Genomic DNA, 20,496 nt, shown 5'->3' on the forward strand with positions numbered 1-20,496 from the left:
CGCTCATCTAAACACAGGAGAGGGAGCCACAAACAGCAGAACACCAACACCCACAGGGAGAACTTGACAGGCTCCAAAGCCCACTGTGATAGCCAAAATGGTGAAACACAGAAACAGAAGCCAAATGAAAGAGCAAGAGACCTCCACCAAAGATGAGATCAATGTGGAGCAATTAGGCATGTTAACAGAGCTAGAATTCAGAGCCATGATCTTGAGGAAGCTCAATAACATGAGTAAGGACATAGAGATGCTGAAAATAAACCAATTGGAAATTAAAAACCAACAAGAAGAGATAAAAAATGACATATCAGAAATGAAAAACACATTGGAAGGTTTAAAAAGCAGAGTAGAGGAAGCTGAGGACCGGATCAGTGAATTAGAAGACAGGGTAGAAAAAATCAACCAATCAGAAAAACAAAAGGAAAAAACTATTAAAAAACAGGAAGACAGCTTAAGAGAACTATGGGACAACTGGAAACGTAATAATATTCGCATCATAGGAGTCCCCGAAGAAGAAGAAAATGAGCAAGGGATAGAGAATATATTCAAAAAAATAGTGACAGAAAACTTCCCTAATTTGGTGAAGGAAGAAGGCATTCAAGTTCAAGAAGCACAGAGAGTCCCAAGTAAGAAGAACCCAAACAGGCCCACACCAAGACACATAGTCATTAAAATGCCATAAATTAAAGACAAAGAGAGAATCCTAAAAGCAGCAAGAGATAAGCAACAGGTTACCTACAAAGGGAACCCCATAAGGCTCTCAGCTGACTTCTCACAAGAAACACTACAGGCCAGAAGGGAATGGCATGAAGTAATCAAAGTCATGAAAAACAAGAATCTGAATCCAAGACTACTCTACCCAGCAAGGCTATCATTCAAAATAGAAGATCAAATAAAGAGCTTCCCAGACAAAAAAAGGCTAAGGGAATACATTAGCACCAAACCAGCACTGCAAGAAATGTTAAAAGGACTGCTGTAATTAGCAGTAGAAATGGGAAGAAAAATAGAACCACACTGAACAAAATAGGCAATAAATAAGTACATATCAATAATCACCTTAAACGTAAATGGATTGAATGCTCCCATAAAGAGACACAGAGTAGCTGATTTGATAAGAAAGCAACACTCATCTATATGTTGTCTACAAGAGACCCACCTCTCAACAAAAGACTCACATAGGTTGAAAGTGAAGGGATGGAAAAAAATTTTCCAAGCAAATGGAAAGCAAAAAAAAGCTGGGGTAGCAATTCTCATATCTGATAAAATAGATTTCAAAATGAGGACCATAACTAGAGACAAAGAAGGCCACTATATAATATTGAAAGGATCTATCCAACAGGAAGATATAACCTTGATAAACATATATGCACCCAATATAGGAGCACCAAAATATATTAAAAATCTTCTGGAGGACTTCCAAGGAGAAATCAACAACAATACAATCATAGCCGGGGACTTCAATACCCCATTGACAGCACTGGATAGATCCTCTAGGCAAAAAATTAGCAAGGAAACAGAGACTCTAAATGAAGCACTAGACCAAATGGATTTAATAGATATCTACAGAGAATTACACCCCAAAACTACAGAATACACATTCTTCTCAAGTGCACATGGGACATTCTCAAAGATAGACCACATGTTAGGGCACAAACTAAGTCTCTACAAATTCAAGAAGATTGAAATCATATCAAGCATCTTCTCAGATCACAATGGCATGCAACTAGAAATCGATTGCAACAAGACGATGCAAAGACATTTGAACACATGGAGGCTAAATAGCATGTTATTCAACAATGAATGGGTCACCGAGGAAATCAAGGAAGAAATAAAACCTTCCTGGAAACCAATGAAAATGAACACACAACAACACAAAATCTATGGGATGCAGCGAAAGCAGTTCTGAGAGGGAAGTTCATAGCACTACAGGCCTCCCTCAAAAAACAAGAAAAATTTCTAATTGACTGTCTAACCTCACAACTTAAAGAATTAGAAAGCAAACAAAAAGAAAACCCCAGAGCAAGTAGAAGGAAGGAAATAGTAAAGATCAGAGCAGAAATAAATGACAGAGAGACCAAAAAAAAATTCAAAGGATCAATGAAACAAAGAGCTGGTTTTTCAAAAAGATAAACAAGATTGAAGGACCCTTAGCTAGACTCACCAAGAAACAAAGAGAACCCAAATACACAAAATCAGAAATGAAAGAGGAGAAGTAACAACCAACACCACGGAAATACAAAAGATCGTTAACAACTACTACGAACAACTATATGGCAACAAATTCGACAATCTAAGCGAAATGGACAAATTTCTAGAAACACACAGTCTCCCATAACTGAACTGGGAAGAGATAGAAAACTTGAACAGACCAATAACAACTAAGGAAATTGAAGAGGTAATCAAGACTCTCCCAGGAAACAAAAGCCCAAGCCCAGATGGCTTCACAGGGGAGTTTTACCGAACATTCAAAAAAGAACTAACACCCATTCTCCACAAACTCTTTCAAAAAATTCAAGAAGAAGGAAGACTTCCAAACACGTTCTATGAAGCCAGCATAATTCTAATTCCAAAACCAGAAAAACACACTACAAAGAAAGAAAACTACAGGCCAATATCCCTGATGAACATAGACGCCAAAATCCTGAACAAAATATTAGCGAATCGGATCCAGAAATACATCAAAAACATTATTCACCATGACCAAGTGGGATTCATTCCAGGGATGCAAGACTGGTACAATATTCGCAAATCAATAAACGTGATACACCACATAAACAAAATGAAGAATAAAAACCACATGATCATATCAATAGACGCTGAAAAGGCATTCGACAAAATCCAGCATCCATTTCTGATAAAAACGCTCAGCAATGTAGGAATAGAGGGATCATATCTCGACATAATAAAGGCCATATATGAAAGACCTACAGCCAACATCATACTCAATGGACAGAAACTAAAAACATTTCCATTAAGAACAGGAACAAGACAGGGATGTCCACTTTCGCCACTCTTATTTAACATTGTACTGGAAGTCTTAGCCACAGCAATCAGACCTGAAGAAAAAATGAAAGGGATCCAAATTGGAAAGGAGGAAGTGAAACTGTCATTATTTGCAGATGACATGATATTGTACATAGAAAACCCTAAAGACTCCATCAAAAATCTATTAGACTTAATAAATAAATTTGGAAAAGTAGCAGGATACAAAATTAATGTCAAGAAATAGATGGCATTCATATACACCAATGATGAACTCACAGAAAGAGAAACTGAAAAAACAATCCCATTTACCATCGTGCCAAAAAAATTACGATACCTAGGAATAAACTTAACCAAAGAAGTAAAGGACCTATTTGCAGAAAACTACAGGTCATTGAAAAAGGAAATAGAGGAAGATATAAAAAAGTGGAAGCACATACCCTGTTCATGGATTGGAAGAATTAACATCATTAAAATGTCCATATTACCCAAAGCAATCTATAGATTCAATGCAATCCCCATCAAAATACCAACGACATATTTCATAGAACTAGAACAAATACTTCAAAAGTTCATATGGAACCAAAAAAGACCCCGAATAGCCACAGCAATCTTGAAAAAGAAGAACAAAGTAGGTGGGATCACAATACCAGATATCAGGTTATACTACAAAGCGACTGTAACCAAAACAGCCTGGTACTGGCACAAGAACAGGCATATAGACCAGTGGAACAGAACTGAAAACCCAGAAATGGACCCAAGGCAATACGCTCAATTAATATTTGACAAAGGTGGCAAGAGCATACAGTGGAGTAAAGACAGCCTCTTTAATAAATGGTGTTGGGAAAACTGGACAGCTACATGCAAAAAAATGAAACTAGACCATAAACTTACACCATACACAAAAATAAACTCGAAATGGATAAAAGACTTAAATGTGACCCATGAATCCATAAAATTTCTAGAAGAAAATGTAGGCAACAAAATTTCGGACATCATACGCAGCAGAATTTTCACTGATACATCACCTAAGGCAACAGAAATAAAGGAGAAAATGAACACATGGGACTACATCAAGCTCAAAAGTTTCTGCACAGCAAAAGACACAATCATCAAAATGGAAAGGCAACCCACTGTATGGGAGAACATCATTGCCAATGATGTATCAGATAAGGGGTTAATCTCCAATGTATATAGAGTGCTCATACAACTCCACAAAGGAAGACAAAGAACCCAATTAAAAAATGGGCAGTGGAGCTGAATAGACACCTCTCCAAACAGGACATACAAATGGCCAAAAGACATATGAAGAAATGCTCAACATCACTAATCATCAGAGAGATGCAAATTAAAACAACAACGAGGTATCACCTCACACCTGTCAGAATGGCCGCCATCAACAAATCATCAAACAACAAGTGTTGGCGAGGATGTGGAGAAAAGGGAACTCCAATACACTGCTGGTGGGAATGCAGACTGGTGCAGCCGCTATGGAAAACAATATTGTGCTACCTCCAAAAATTAAAAATTGATCTTCGATTTGACCCACTGCTGGGAATATACCCTAAGAAGCCTGAAACACCAATCAGGAAGAATATATGTACCCCCATGTTCATAGCAGCACTATTTACAATAGCTAAGATCTGGAAACAGCCCAAGTGTCCACCAGTAGACGAATGGATAAAAAAGCTGTGGTACATATACACAATGGAGTACTATGCAGCGGTAAGAAAGAAAGATCTCTTATCCTTTGAGACGACATGGAAGGACCTGGAAAGTATTATCCTAAGTGAAAGAAGCCAAGCAGAAAAAGACAAATACCACATGATCTCACTTATATACAAAATATAATGAACATAACAGTCTGAGGAATACAGTAGACCCAGACACATGGAAGTAGGGCACAGACTGACATCCCTCAGAAGAGGGGATGGGGTGGTGGGGTGGTGGGAAGAGATAAACCACAGAATTTATATGCATGTATGCATGACCAATGGACATGGACAAATAAGCCGGGTACGGGGAGGAGGTGGGGTGGGGTGGGGGGTGCCAATAGGGTAAAAAGGTAAAATATCTGTAACCAAAAAAATAAATAAAAATTCATAAAAAAAAAAAATACCAGAAGGAATACAGACCTGTCAACCCATTTTAGACTTCTGTTGTATAGAACTGTAAGATGATAAATTTGCTGTGTTAAGTCATCAAATTTGTGGTAATTTGTTACATCAACAATAGGTAATGGATATACTTCCCTTACAGATATTGTTTGGGAAAATACACCCTAAAAAACTTCTAGCATGCAAATCTGTGCTGAGAGTTTGTTCCCCAAGAAATATCCCACTTGTAGACAGATTTGATTAGGAGAAAGAATCCTGTGGGGGATAAGTCAACTTAGGGGCCAAGAGTTTTAGGTTTCTCCAGCTAAACACAACTGGACAATAACCTACATGTGACCTTCCCCTCTGAATTTTAGGGTAATGTTGTTATGCTGTAATGGTAAGTAGTACAGGAATCCAGGAATCCAGTATAGGACATATTCAATGAAGAGAATTTGTTCTTCATTGCAAGCCTGTCCCTAAACATTGTGGATCTTAGTGCAAGGGTCCAAATGGAGGCCCACACATATGTCTAAATATTTAAGGTTATAAGTAAGTGAGAAAATTGTTAAATAAAATGGATTCTGTGCTGCCTTCCTCAAAATATACATTCTTGATGACAAAATAGAAAACACAACTGAATTATTGTTACACATATCTGTTCTGTTGATGGGTTGGTGCTGTCTGGATGAGTAACTGTTTCCTCTGTAGGAATTTACAGAGCGATGTGCCTGTTACAAATACTGTCCTAATTTCCAAGTACCTCCAAAGTCAGGAATTAGAATATGGAAAAAAGAAAAAAAAAAAAAAAAAAAAAGGAAGACAGCACTCCTGGGAAATACTTTGGTATGCAATAGAATCTATTTTATACATAACCATCCCACAGTAAAGTTTTGTCAAGTGAGTCAATTTCTCTTTTCATCTGCCTGAGGAATTCTCCCCCTCCTCACATTCATTCTCCCACCCTCTAAAGCAGAGTTTATTGCTAACAATGAAATACCACAGACCTTCATTAAATTAAGCCACAGCCTCCTTTTAATTGAGGCCATAGGGCAAGCAAGGTGGAGAGGCATTTCCCGAAGTCCTGGAGAGTATTATCTGTCAGCGTAGAATATTTAGGGTCAAAGATGGTGCCATATCGGTGCTGAGTGCCAGATACCAAGAGGCAGAGTATCTCGTTTGGTTGAATAAAAATTTGGGTGACTGTGCTTGTAATACACAGAGCCCTTTAAAGTGTGGGGTGAGAGCAGGGGTCCCTTTTGCTGTAAGGGCACTGTCTTCTCATTTTTCCATGATATAGGGACAGGTGTCTGGGGAAAATAGTAGGAATCTAACTGTGGGGTTTTATCCACCTCCAACCCCATCCCCTCATCAACAGAGAACAGAGAAGAGGCTGAACACTTGCTGTTGAGTAATTCACATTCAGCCATTGTTTTGATTCATTCATGGGTCAGACACTGTTCTAGCACAGCAGTGAGCAAGGCTGAGTTCCTCCTTCCACGGAACTCACATTCTAGTGGGAAAAGGCCAAAGATCAACATATAAACAAATGAATGAATAAGATAAGTTAGCATAGAAACATATGCTATAAGGAAATAAAGTATGAAGTGGGGCAGGTGCAGGTGACTTTAGCTAGGGGGCCGTGGAAGAGCACTCTAGAGAGGTGATGTTTGGGCTGAGACCCAGAATAACAGGAGGAGGCAAAAATGCAAACCTCAGGCAGATTAGCTAACTGGATTTCCTGACATTAGAGGGTTAAGAAGAACCACTTTTAAAAAACGGTTATTTAATTTAAACATTTAACAAATTAAAGTATTGTTGGCACTCACTATTATATTGGTTTCAGGTGTATAAACTAGTGGTTTGACATTTATATACCTTATGGTGTAATCACCACACTAAGGCTAGTAACCACCTGCCACAATATTATTGACTATATTCCCCTTCACTTTTTTCAGTCATCCCCCAAACCCTGACTTGTTGCAGCCACTATAGATAAAAGTATGAAGATTCCTCAAAAAACTAAAAATAAAACTACATACAACCCAGCAGTTCCACTTCTGGGTATTTATCTAAAGAAAATAAAAACACTAATTTGAAAAGATATATGCACCACCTATGTTTACTGCAGCATTATTTACAACAGCCAAGATATGGAAGCAACCTAGGTGTCCATCAGTAGATGAATGGATAAAGAATATGTGGTATATATGCAATGAAATATTACTCATCAATAAAAAAGAACCATTATTTAAACTTCGATACTTGATGAACATCTTTCTTTGGCCCACTTTCTGGATATAGTCTATAGTGTTGTAAACATAAAATCTTTCATATTTCTGGATCTTCCATCACCTCAATGACAGAATATAGATGTAGCATATGTTGTGATTAGACCAAATCTGACCTGAATCCAGACTATATCCTATAAAACATATCACTTTAATAGGATTTAAAAAATTTTTTTTTGTTCATATTTTTTAAAATATTAAAAAAATTTTTTTTTTGTTACAGATGTTTCTCCTTTTTTAGCCCATTGACACCCTCCTCTCCCTCCCCACCCCCGCCCCGTCCCTGGCTTTGTTGCCATGTCCATTGGTCATGCATACATGCATATAAGTTCTGTGGTTTATCTCTTCCCACCTCCCCACCCCCTCTTCTGAGGGATGTCAGTATGTGCCCTACTTCCATGTTTCTCGGTCTACCGTATTCCTCAGACTGTTATGTTCATTATATTTCGTATAGAAGTGAGATCATGTGGTATTTGTCTTTTTCTACTTGGCTTATTTCACTTAGGATAATACTTTCCAGGTCCCTCCATGTTGTCTCAAAGGAAAAGAGCTCTTTCTTTCTTACCGCTGCATAGTGCTCCATTGTGTATATGTACCACAGCTTGCTTATCCATTCGTCTACTGATGGACACTTGGGCTGTTTCCAGATCTTAGCTATTGTAAATAATGCTGCTATGAACATGGGGGTACATATGTTCTTCCTGATTGGTGTTTCAGGCTTCTTAGGGTATATTACTAGAAGCGGGATCACCGGGTCAAATGGAAGATCAATTTTTAATTTTTTGAGGTAACACCATATTGTGTTCCACAGTGACTGCACCAGTCTGCATTCCCACCAGCAGTGTACTAGAGTTCCCATTTTTCCACACCCTCGCCAACACTTGTTTTTGATGATTTGTTAAAGGTGGCCATTCTGACAGGTGTGAGGTGATACCTCATTGTTGTTTTAATTTGCATCTCTCTGATGATTAGTGATGTTGAGCATTTCTTCATAGGTCTCTTGGCCATTTGTATGTCCTGTTTGGAGAGGTGTCTATTTAGCTCCCCTGCCCATTTTTTAATTGGGTTCTTTGTCTTCCTTTTGTGGAGTTGTATGAGCACTCTCTATATATTGGAAATTAACCCCTTATCTGATATATCATTGGCAATGATGTTCTCCCATACAGTGGGTTGCCTTTCCATTTTGATGATTGTTTCTTTTGCTGTGCAGAAGCTTTTTAGTTTGATGTAGTCCCATGTGTTCATTTTTTCCTTTGTTTCTGTTGCCTTAGGTGATGTATCAGTGAAAATTCTGCTGCGTATGATGTCCAAAATTTTGATGCCTACATTTTCTTCTAGAAATTTTATGGATTCGCAGGTCACATTAAAGTATTTTACCCATTTTGAGTTTATTTTTATGTATGGTGTAAGTTGATGGTCTAGTTTCATTTTTTTTGCATGTAGCTGTCCAATTTTCCCAACACCATTTATTAAAGAGGCTGTCTTTACTCCACTGTGTGCTCTTGCCACCTTTGTCAAATATTAATTGAGCGTATTGCCTTAGGTCCATTTCTGGGTTCTCAGTTCTGTTCCACTGGTCTATATGCCTGTTCTTGTGCCAGTACCAGGCTGTTTTGATTACAGTCGCTTTGTAGTATAACCTGATATCCGGTATTGTGATCCCACCTACTTTGTCCTTCTTTTTCAAAATTGCTGTGGCTATTCAGGGACTTTTTTGATTCCATATGAACTTTTGAAGTATTTGTTCTAGTTCTGTGAAGTAAGTTGTTGGTATTTTGATCGGGATTGCATTGAATCTATAGATTGCTTTGGGTAGTATGGCCATTTTAATGATGCTAATTTTTCCAGTTCATGAACAAGATATGTGCTTCCACTTTTTTATATCATCTTCTATTTCTTTTTTCAATGTCCTGTAGTTTTCTGCAAATAGGTCCTTTACTTCTTTGGTTAATTTTATTCCTAGATATCTTAATTTTTTTGCCATGATGGTAAATGGGATTGATTTTTTAGTTTCTCTTTCTGTGAGTTCATCATTGGTGTATATGAATGCCGTCTATTTCTTGACGTTAATTTTGTATCCTGCTACTTTGCCAAATTCATTTATTAAGTCTAGTAGATTTTTGATGGAGTCTTTAGGGTTTTCTATGTATAATATCATGTCATCTGCAAATAATGACAGTTAAACTTCCTCCTTTCCAATTTGGATCTCTTTTATTTTTTCTTTATTTCTGATTGCTGTGGCTAAGACTTCCAGTACTATGTTAAATAAGAGTGGCAAAAGTGGACATCCTTGTCTTGTTCCTGTTCTTAATGGAAAGGTTTTTAGTTTCTGCCCATTGAGTATGATGTTGGCTGTAGGTCTTCCATATATGGCCTTTATGATGTCAATATATGATCCCTCTATTCCCACATTGCTGAGCGTTTTTTTCAGAAATGGATGCTAAATTTTGTTGAATGTTTTTTCAGCGTCTATTGATATGATGTGGTTTTTATTCTTCATTTTGTTTATGTGGTGTATCACATTTATTGATTTGCGAATATTGTACCAGCCTTGCATCCCTGGAATAAATTCCACTTGGTCATGGTGAATAATTTTTTTGATGTATTGCTGGATCTGATTTGCTAGTATTTTGTTCAGGATTTTGGCGTCTATGTTCATCAGAGATATTGGCCTGTAGTTTTCTTTCTTTGTAGCATCTTTTTCTGGTTTTGGAATTAGAATTATGCTGGCCTCATAGAATGTGTTTGGAAGTCTTCCTTCTTCTTGAATTTTTTGAAATAGTTTGAGGAGAATACATGTTAGTTCTTTTTTGAATGTTGGTAAAACTCCCCCGTGAAGCCATCTGGGCCTGGGCTTTTGTTTGCTGGGAGAGTCTTGATTACGTCTTCAATTTCCTTAGTTGTTATTGGTCTGTTCAAGTTTTCTATCTCTTCCCGGTCCAGTTTTGGGAGACTGTGTGTTTCTAGAAATTTGTCCATTCACTTAGATTGTTGAATTTGTTGCCATATAGTTGTTCATAGTAGCTGTTAATGATCTTTTGTATTTCTGTGGTGTCGGTTGTTACTTCTCCTCTTTCATTTCTGATTTTGTGTATTTGGGTTCTCTCTCTTTGTTTCCTGGTGAGTCTAGCTAAGGGTCCATCAATCTTGTTTATCTTTTCGAAAAATCAGCTCTTTGTTTCATTGATGTTTTGATTTTCTTTTTTGGTCTCTGTGTCATTTATTTCTGCTCTGATCTTTACTATTTCCTTCCTTCTATTTGTTCTGGGGTTTTCTTTTTGTTTGCTTTCTAATTCTTTAAGTTGTGAGGTTAGACAGTCAATTAGAAATTTTTCTTGTTTCTTGAGGTAGGCCTGTAGTGCTATGAACTTTCCTCTTTAAGTTGTGAGGTTAGACAATTAGAAATTTTTTTTGTTTCTTGAGGTAGGCCTGTAGTGCTATGAACTTTCCTCTTTAAGTTGTGAGGTTAGACAATTAGAAATTTTTCTTGTTTCTTGAGGTAGGCCTGTAGTGCTATGAACTTCCCTTTTGCTGCATCCGATAGATTTTGTGTTGTTGTGTGTTCATTTTCATTGGTTTCCAGGAATTTTTAAATTTCTTCCTTGATTTCCTTGGTAACCCATTCATTGTTTAATAACATGCTATTTAGCCTCCATGTGTTCAAATGTCTTTGCATCGTCTTGTTGCAGTCGATTTCTAGTTGCATGCCATTGTGATCTGAGAAGATGCTTGATATAATTTCAATCTTCTTGAACTTGTAGAGATTTAGTTTGTGTTCTATCATGTGGTCTATCTTTGAGAATGTCCCATGTGCACTTGAGAAGAATGTGAATTCTGTAGTTTTGGGGTGTAATTCTCTATAGATATCTATTAAATGCATTTGGTTTAGTGCTTCATTTAGAATCTCTGTTTCCTTGCTAATTTTTTATCTAGATGATCTATCCAGTGATGTCAGCAAGGTGTTGAAGTCCCCTGCTATGATTGTATTGCTGCTGATTTCTCCTTTGAAGTCCTCCAGAAGATTTTTAATATGTTTTGGTGCTCCTATATTGGGTGCATGTATGTTTATCAAGGCTATATCTTCCTGTTGGATAGATCCTTTGAATATTATGTAGTGGCCTTCTTTGTCTCTAGTTATTGCCTTCATTTTGAAATCTATTTTATCAGATATGAGTATTGCTACCTCAGCTTTTTTTGCTTTCCATTTGCTTGAAAAAATTTTTCCATCCCTTCACTTTCAACCTATGTGCGTCTTTTGTTGTGAGGTGGGTCTCTTGTAACAACATATAGATGAGTCATGCTTTCTTATCCAATCAGTTACTCTTTGTCTTTTTATCAGGGCATTCATCCATTTACATTTGAGGTGATTATTGATATGTACTTATTTATTGCTATTTTTGTTTAATGTGGTTATATTTTTCTTCCTATTTCTTCTACTAATTACAGTAGTCCTTTTAACATTTCTTGCAGTGCTGGTTTGGTGCTAATGTATTCCCTTAGTCTTTTTTTTTTTTTGTCTGGGAAGCTGTTTATTTGACCTTCTATTTTGAATGATAGCCTTGCTGGGTAGAGTAGTCTTGGATTCAGATCCTTGTTTTTCATGACCTTGATTACTTTATGCCACTCCCTTCTGACCTGTATTGTTTCTTGTGAGAAGTCCACTGAGAGCCTTATGGGGTTTCCTTTGTAGGTCACCTGTTGCTTATCTCTTGCTGCTTTTAGGATTCTCTCTTTGTCTTTAATTTTTGGCATTTTAATGACTATGTGTCTTGGTGTGGGCCTGTTTGGGTTCTTCTTACTTGGGGCTCTCTGTGCTTCTTGAACTTGAATGCCTTCTTCTTTCACCAAATTAGGGGAGTTTTCTGTCACTATTTCTTTGAATATATTCTATTACCCGTTATCATTTTCTTCTTCTTCGGGGACTTTTATGATGGGAATATTATTATGTTTCCAGTTGTCCCACAGTTCTCATAAGCTGTCTTCCTGTTTATGTTTTTTCCTTTTGGTTTTCTGATTGGTTGATTTTTTTTTACCCTTTGTTCTAATTCACTGATCCGGTCCTCAGCCTTCCTCTACTCTGCTTTTTAGACCTTCCAATGTGTTTTTCATTTCTGATATGTCATTTTTTATCTCTTCTTGGTGGTTTTTAATTTCCAATTGGTTTATTTTCAGCATCTCTATGTCCTTACTCATGCTATTGAGCTTCCTCAAGATCATGCCTCTGAATTCTACCTCTGTTAACTTGCCTAACTGCTCCACATTGATCTCAACTTCGGTGGAGGTCTCTTGTTCTTTCATTTGGCTTCTGTTTCTGTGTTTCACCTTTTTGGCTATCACAGTGGGCTTTGGAGCCTGTCAAGTTTTCCCTGTGGGTGTTGGTGTTCTGCTGTTTTTGGCTCCCTCTCCTGGGTTTAGATGAGCAAGAGAGGACCCACGTTAAACACCACTGTCAAGTCTTACTTTCCTGGTTAAAGTTGCTAGCCCAGGAGCGGTACTGTTATCCTCTAGCTTTTTGCCTGGAGGCTAGCATTTGAGGTTACTTGAAGAGTTTTGGGTTGTCAGTTGATAGAAAAACTCCCTCAGGTGCTCAGCATAAGGGGATTTCACGAGGGTGGGGCAGATGCTGGTTGTTTCTGAGCCTCAATTAGCATTTCAATGGCCCACAGGGTGGGGTTGGATCTCCAAGGGAGGGGCTGCTGCCCTGGGAAGGAGCAAGATGGCCACCATCCTGTGTGGCAGCAACTAAGCAAAAGCTCTGAGTGCCCTCGAAATCCCGAGTGTCCCCACACAGTTCCAGTCCAGTCTGCCCTCCCTCTGCCAGAGCCCAAGGTGAGTGGCTGTGGCTGTTTTAGCCTCTGTCCCAGCTCTGCGCTGTGGAGCCGCCTGGGAGTGTAATCCGAGGGCGCTGCTCCCAGCTAAGACCGCTGCTGTCTGTGGGTTCCCAGCCCCTGTCTCGGGCCTTCGCAAGCCTACCAGGATCGAGTTAGTGTCCCTGGTTATATGATCCTTGCAAGCTGCTTTTCTGTAGCTTTTTCCCGTCGATTTGTCTGTGTTTTAGTTGTAATTCCAGTTTGATTCTGGGAGAGGGTCTGTGTAGCTTCCGTTCACTCCGCCGCCATTTTGGATCTCTCATAAAAATGTTGTTATTGTTTTTTTTAGAGAGAGAGGAAGAGAGGAATAGAAACAGTGTGAGAGAGAACCATTGATCAGCTGCCTCCTGCACGCACCTACTGGGGATTGAGCCTGCAACCTGAAAATGTGCCCTGTCCAGGAATCAATCAATCGGGGATCTCTCAGTCCATGGGACGACGCTCAATCCACAGAGCCGTACCAGCCTGGCATTTAATAGGATTTTATGTCAGCTACTTTCTACTTCTCTTTCTCAAATTGCAACAAAATAATGAAAATTTAAAATCTTTCAGACTTTTGGTTAATGGTTTTCTTTAACTAATTTCAATATGAGCAACTTAATTTACCTAGGTAAATTTGAACATAGAATTTGATTCTTGGAAAATTTAGTCTTATACACATGTCATGAGAGTTTTAATTAAAAAAAAAAAACACTTAAAGTTTAAGTTTTTAGATAGCCAATGTACCATGTTGACTGAAAGAGCAAAACTTGAACATATTTTAGTTTAAAAAAGGAAACTTAATAGTTGATTTTAAGAGTAATATGATATATATTTTGGCATTTTTATTTTATTTTATTTTTTTTGAAGTTCACTTTATTTCTTTATTTATTTTTATTAATTAATTTTTGTTACAGATATTTCTCCTTTTCCCCCCACTGATTCCCCCCTCCCCCTCCCTCCCTGCGCTTTCCCCAGATTGTTGTCCATGTCCACTGTTCATGCATTCATGCGTATAAGTTCTGTGGTTTATCTCTCCCCCACCACCCCCCTCTTTAGGGGATTGTCAGTCTGTACCCCACTTCCGCGTCTCTGGGACTACCCTATTCCTCAGACTGTTATGTTCATTATATTCCATAAATAAATGAGATCATATGAAACTTGTCTTTCTCTGTTTGGCTTGTTTCACTTAGGATGATACTTTCAAGGTCCCTCCATGTAGTCTCAAAGGATAAGAGGTCTTTCTTTCTTACAGCTGCGTAGTACTCCATTGTGTATATGTACCACAGCTTTTTGATCCATTCGTCTACTGATGGACACTTGGGTTGTTTCCAGATCTTAGCGATTGTAAATAGTGCTGCTACAAACATGGGGGTACATATATTCTTTCTGATTGGTGTCTCAGGATTCTTAGGGTATATTCCTAGAAGTGGGATCACTGGGTCAAATGGAAGATCAATTTTTAATTTTTTGAGGTAACACCATATTGTTTTCCATAGTGGCTGCACCAGTCTGCATTCCTAACAGCAGTGCACTAGAGTCCCCTTTTCTTATTTTGGCATTTTTAAATAAGCACTAAATATTTTATTCATATACTGTAATATAATCAATCTAAGAATTGTTTTTCTTTTAATATTTTCTAATTATAATAGATTCATTAGATTCTGCTATTATTGATAATTATAGCAATATTTATTGTTATGTGTGCTAGACAGTATACAAAGTAATTTATATGCATCATTTCATGTAACTGTCACAGAATTGGTGTAGGTACTATTAGTAATTCCTATTTTATATGTGAGAAAATAAATACAAGTTAAGCACACAGTGGAAAACGGTGGAACCAAGAATTGAACATGAGAAGCCTGACTTCACAGTCAAACTAATGCTTGAGATCATGACAATACTTTTCTAGCTATTTTGTATTATTTTATTTACCAAGCTTTATAATATCATAATGACCTTCTTATTTTCATAATCAATCTGAAATTAATTTCATCCTTAGAGTTTCTTAAATAATTATAACTTTAGAAATTCAGTGTTTATCAAAATAACTTTTTGTAAAATGCAACTTTATTATAAAATGTATCCCAAATTGCAAGACACAAGTACCATTGAAACAGGTAAATGCTTATGTATAGAGAACAGTAAAACAAAGAATATAATTTTAGCCTTTTAAAGAAATCTTGACCAATAAAACCCAACATAAGGATGTTTTCTATTTCAAAACAATTTAAATTATATACACGAACTCTAGCATAATTCCAAAAGCACAGTCAAAGTAAAATATAAAATTATACAAAACTGTGAATTCAACTACAAAAACAACGTACGTATCTACAGTTGTTGAACCTGTGCAGATTTGTAGAGTGCATTAGATTAATTGTAGTCTAATTCAGGACAAACTGTATGCCAACTAAAGAACAACATCCACAACAAACTTGCTGTTATTGGAAAGAAAAAAGAAATTTAAAAATTTATTTTCAGATTATTCCTCTATCTACATCAATACAACTTTCTAGCTATTTCTAAGATATCATTTTGACATCAACAGTGTTAGATATAGCATGGTTAGTTGCATTATCAAAATGTAACAGCATGAAGAAGAGATATTTTATCATTATTACTTCCTTGAAAAGCTTATGATGCTTAGACATTTTTCACCTCCATTTCTTATTTTAGAGCTGAACATACTGCAGCGCAGAGAGAACATCAGTAACCTGTTTAAGTTGTATAATGGCAGCAGGATTAACCCACATGTTCTGTCGGAAGATACAGTGGTACGTCACTCTGTGATACTATCCACACTGCTTCTAATAAGAGGTCTTTTATTTCTTAATTAAATAAATAAAATATATCTTAATAAGCATAAGTAATAAAATTTTGTAAGTCAATATCTGAGTTGATTTTTTTTGTTTGTTTTTGCTAGAAGTTATACATAGTCCTCATTAGAAATATATCTTCATTTTTCTGTTTGGGGTGAGTCAAATTTTTATGTTTTGTTTCACTTATTATGTAAAACTTGAAACTAAAGCACTCATAGAAGGAAACAGAAGAGAAAAAGCTCCTTGACACTGGTCTTGGCAATGAATTATTGCTTATGATGCCCAAAACACAGGCAATAAAAGCAAAACAATGAAGATTATATCAAACTAAAAAGCTTCTCCAGCCCTGGCTGGTTTGGCTCAGTGGTAAGAGCATCACCCATGGACCAATGAGTCTTGGGTTTGATTTCGGTCAAGGGCACATACCTCAGTTGCGGTTTGTCCCCGGCCCAGTTGGTGTTGTGCAGATGGCAACCAATCAATGTGTCTCTCTCACATCAATGTTTCTCTCTCTCTCTCTCCCCCTCTCACTCTATCTGAAGATTAATGTAAAATATCCTCAGGTGAGGACTTAAAAAAAAAAAAGCTTCTCCACAGCAAAATAAATAATCAACAAAATAAAGCAACCTATGAAATGGGGCAAAATATTTTCAAGCCACATATCAGTTAAAGGGTTAATACCCATAATATAAAAGGCACTCCTACAACTCAAAAGAAAAAAAATACTGATAACCCAATTAAAAAGTGGGTGAAAAACCGGAATAATCATATTTCCAAAGAAGACATACAAATGGCCAACAGGTTTATGAAAAGGTGCTCAACATCATTATTCATTAGGGAAATGCAAATCAAAACTACAAGATAGTAGAAAGTTAGGATGTTACTTATTAAAAAATCAAAAGATAAGTGTTGACAGAGATGTGGAGAGAAGGGAACCCTTGGACACTGCTGATGAGAGTGTAAATTGGCACAGCATTATGGAAAACAATATTTAGGTTCCTCAAAAAATTAAAAATAGAACTACCATATGGTCCAGCTATCCTATTTCAGGGTACTTATCCATAGGAATTGAAATCAGGATCTCAAAGAGATACTTGCATTTTCATGTTCACTCCAGAATTATTCACAATAAGTTATGAAAATAACCTGTGTCTATAAATGAATGAATAGATGAGGAAAATGTGGCATATACATACAATGGACCATTCATTTTTAGCCTTGAAAAAGAGAAAACCCTGGTATTTGCAACAACATGGATGAACCTGAAGGACATTATGCTAAGTGAAATAAGCCAGACACAGAATGATAAACACTGTATTGACTTATGTGTGGAATCTAAAATAGTCAAGCCCATAGAAACAGAGAGTAGAATGTTGATTGCCAGTGGTTGGGAGGAGGAAAAAATGAAGTGATGTTCAAAGAGCAGAAAGTCTTGAGTAGCCAAAATAAATAAATTCTGGAGATCTAATATTGTCTATAGCTAACAATACTGTATTATATATTAAAATTTTTCTAAAAGGGTAGATCTTATGTTAAGTGTAACACCAAAAATGTTACTACACATTTGTAATACTTTATTAGAGTTCATTTATAAAATGTTGATAGACATTTGTCTCAGTGTTATATGCTATGTAGCATAAAGAAGCAGAGTAAACTCAGGATCTTCAAGAATCATATGCCTATCTAATGATATGCTTCACATTTATCAGTAGAAACCAGTAATCATGTTTAATACACAAAATACAATCAGCTCATTGCTGAGCTCTCATTTTCTACTAGTCATGAAACTTCACTTTTTCTTTTCTTAAAGCTGCTAAAATCCAGGTACTGAAGTTAAAAAATCCTGCCACAAAACCAAGCTGACACAGTACAAACTATAAATTCCTAAAAATATCTTAATACCGAATTAAAATTTGGAAGTAACACGTACAATAGCTTACGAGTTCCATGGTTGTCTATGGGAACTGACAGAAACTGAGGGGTTGGTGCAGGGTGAGCAGAGGAGAGGTTCACTGTAGGGAGCTGCTAAGGCGAGCTATGCTGACTGGAGGAATCACCTCCTGCCCACGCAGTGAGAGTTACTGCCAGTGCCCTAGAACAGCACTCCAGGGACCACTGGGGAGGGACACTGGAGGGCAGACTGAGAAAGATTACTGTTAACAGGACTGGATGAACAATGGGCCTTGTGGTAAAGATGACCAGCATAGTTAGCCCCAAAGTAAAATATCTTGAAAGACTGCTTAATGGATAAACAAATTCTGTTATCAAAGTGTAATTATTCCTTGCAGGAAAGATTACAAAAATTGTGAGATGTTATAACTACTTTCCACAGGAGCTCAAGACCTGTATTGACTTGGACTTTTCCTGGAGTCTGTTTTGTCTTAATGTTCCTAACAAGATTGGACTCTGTTCTTCCCAGTTCCCAAGTCACTCCTTGAAGAATAAAGTAGGTGTTTCAAGATCACATTAATCCTTTTAAACTAATAGCTACTTTTGAAGGCACATTAACTTTTTAAAATTCTAAATAATACCTTAAAGATGACCTGTAGGTACTTGAGATAGTAGGACTCCAAAATTCTCTCTAGAGAATTGGGGGCAGGGAGGAGGAAGAAAGAGAGAAAATTTAAGGCAATTCAACTCACAAAATTTATGTGAATTTCAGCTAGGGGCTCTGGGCTGCTGGGGGTGCACGTAGGCGCGCATCAGTCATCAGTGGGGTGTAGAGGATCACAGCGTGGTGGTCTCCGAGGCTGGTGTGGGGTTGAGTCAGTTGTGAGATCTGGACCTGCTGACCCACCGGGCGGCCCACCAACCAGCGACATTGTGGCAGGTGCCAGGATGCCGGAGTTGTGAACTGGTCCCACTCTAGGTCTCGGCTGAGCTGTCGCTCGTGTGGCACAGTCCCCTCCCCAGCCAGCTGTCTCCGATGGTGTCCGCATCTGGGGCCGTGGCGAAGCAGGAGCAGATCCTGGTCCTGGACCCCCTTCCACAGACCCGAGTCAAAGGCCCTTCAGAGATGTAGTCACTACAAAGGTTAAGTTGTGAAATCCATCGGATAGAAAAGTACATTTCAAAGAGAAGACTACACATCCATACTGTGCGAGGCCCAGCAGTGGAATCCCTGACCCAGGGTTGACTGTGACTGTTTCAGTAACGCTGCAGCCTTTCGACCATGATCCCAATCAAAAGAGTAAACACAAGTTTATGGTACAATTTTTTGCTCCACCAAATATTTCAGATATAAATGCTGTGTGGAAAGAGGCAAAACCCAATGAATTCGTGGATTCTAAATTGAGATGTGTTTTTGAAATGCCCAATGAAAATGATAAATTGGCTGATGTGGAACCAGGCAGAGCTGCTTGCTGAATGCATCTACACAAGATGGACCCATGCCAAAACCAGTGTTTCACTCAACGATACTGAGACAAGGAGACTCATGGAAGAGTGTAAAAGACTTCAGGGAGAAATGATGAAGCTATTGGAAAAAAACTGACATCTGAGAGATGAAGGCTTAAGGCTCAGAAAGGTGACACTCAGATAAACGTGGACCAACCTCGACTGCACCCTTCAGAGAGAATGTCACCAGCCCTCCTCCTTCACTTCTTGTTGTAATTGCAGCCGTCTTCACTGGATTATTTCTAGAGATATCCATCGTGTACCGTGAAGCATGCAGAGTGCTATTTCTTTTATTTTCTCTAGACCAGAAAATGATTTGTTTACCTACCGTTTCATTGGTGGCATGGCCAGTGGTGACCATATGTGTGTGTAGAGCATCATATAGGCTTTGCCTTGAATGATGTCTTATGGTTAGAAAACACAATAAAAACAACTGTTTGGCTACTGGGCAAAGTGTATATTACCAGACCATCACTAGCAGATTTCAGTTGCACATTCAGTCCTTTATGAAATTTGTAAGTAAATAATTGTTCTTGCCCTGGCCTGTGTGGCTAAATGGTTAGAGCGTCGGCCTGCGGTCCAGAGAGACCCGGGTTTGGTTCCCACTAAGGGCACGTATCTCAGTTGCAGTTTGTCCCTGGCCCCAGTTGGGTCATGTGAGAGGCAGCCACTGGATGTGTCCCTTTGACATCGATGTTTCTTTCTCTCTCTCCCACCCACTCTATCTGAACAAAAAATAGAAAAATGTCCTCGAGTTAGGATAAAAAAAAAGAATTGTTCTTGCCCTGGCCAGTGTGCTCAACGGTTAGAGCATTGGCCTGTGCTTGAAGGGTCTCAGGTTTGATACCTGGTTAAGGGCATGTACCTAGGTTGCAGTTTCCATCCCTGTCCCAGTCAAGACGTGTGCAGGAGGCAACCAGTCAATGTGTCTCACATCAATGTGTCTCTTTCTCTCTCTCCCCCTCCCCCTTCCACTCTAAAAAGTCAATGGAAAAAATATCCTCAGGTGAGAATTAATAAATATATAAATATTTTTTAAAAAGAATTGTTCTTTCTT

At 38.0% G+C, this 20,496-nt stretch overlaps 1 pseudogene; it reads left to right on the forward strand.

The window, feature by feature from the left end:
* Positions 1-18,969: 18,969 nt before the first annotated feature.
* LOC118642018 lies at positions 18,970-19,840 on the forward strand (annotated as a pseudogene).
* The last annotated feature ends 656 nt before the right edge of the window (positions 19,841-20,496 follow it).

Source organism: Molossus molossus, unplaced genomic scaffold, assembly GCF_014108415.1.
Source record: "Molossus molossus isolate mMolMol1 unplaced genomic scaffold, mMolMol1.p scaffold_m16_p_3, whole genome shotgun sequence".
Lineage (NCBI taxonomy): Eukaryota > Metazoa > Chordata > Mammalia > Chiroptera > Molossidae > Molossus > Molossus molossus.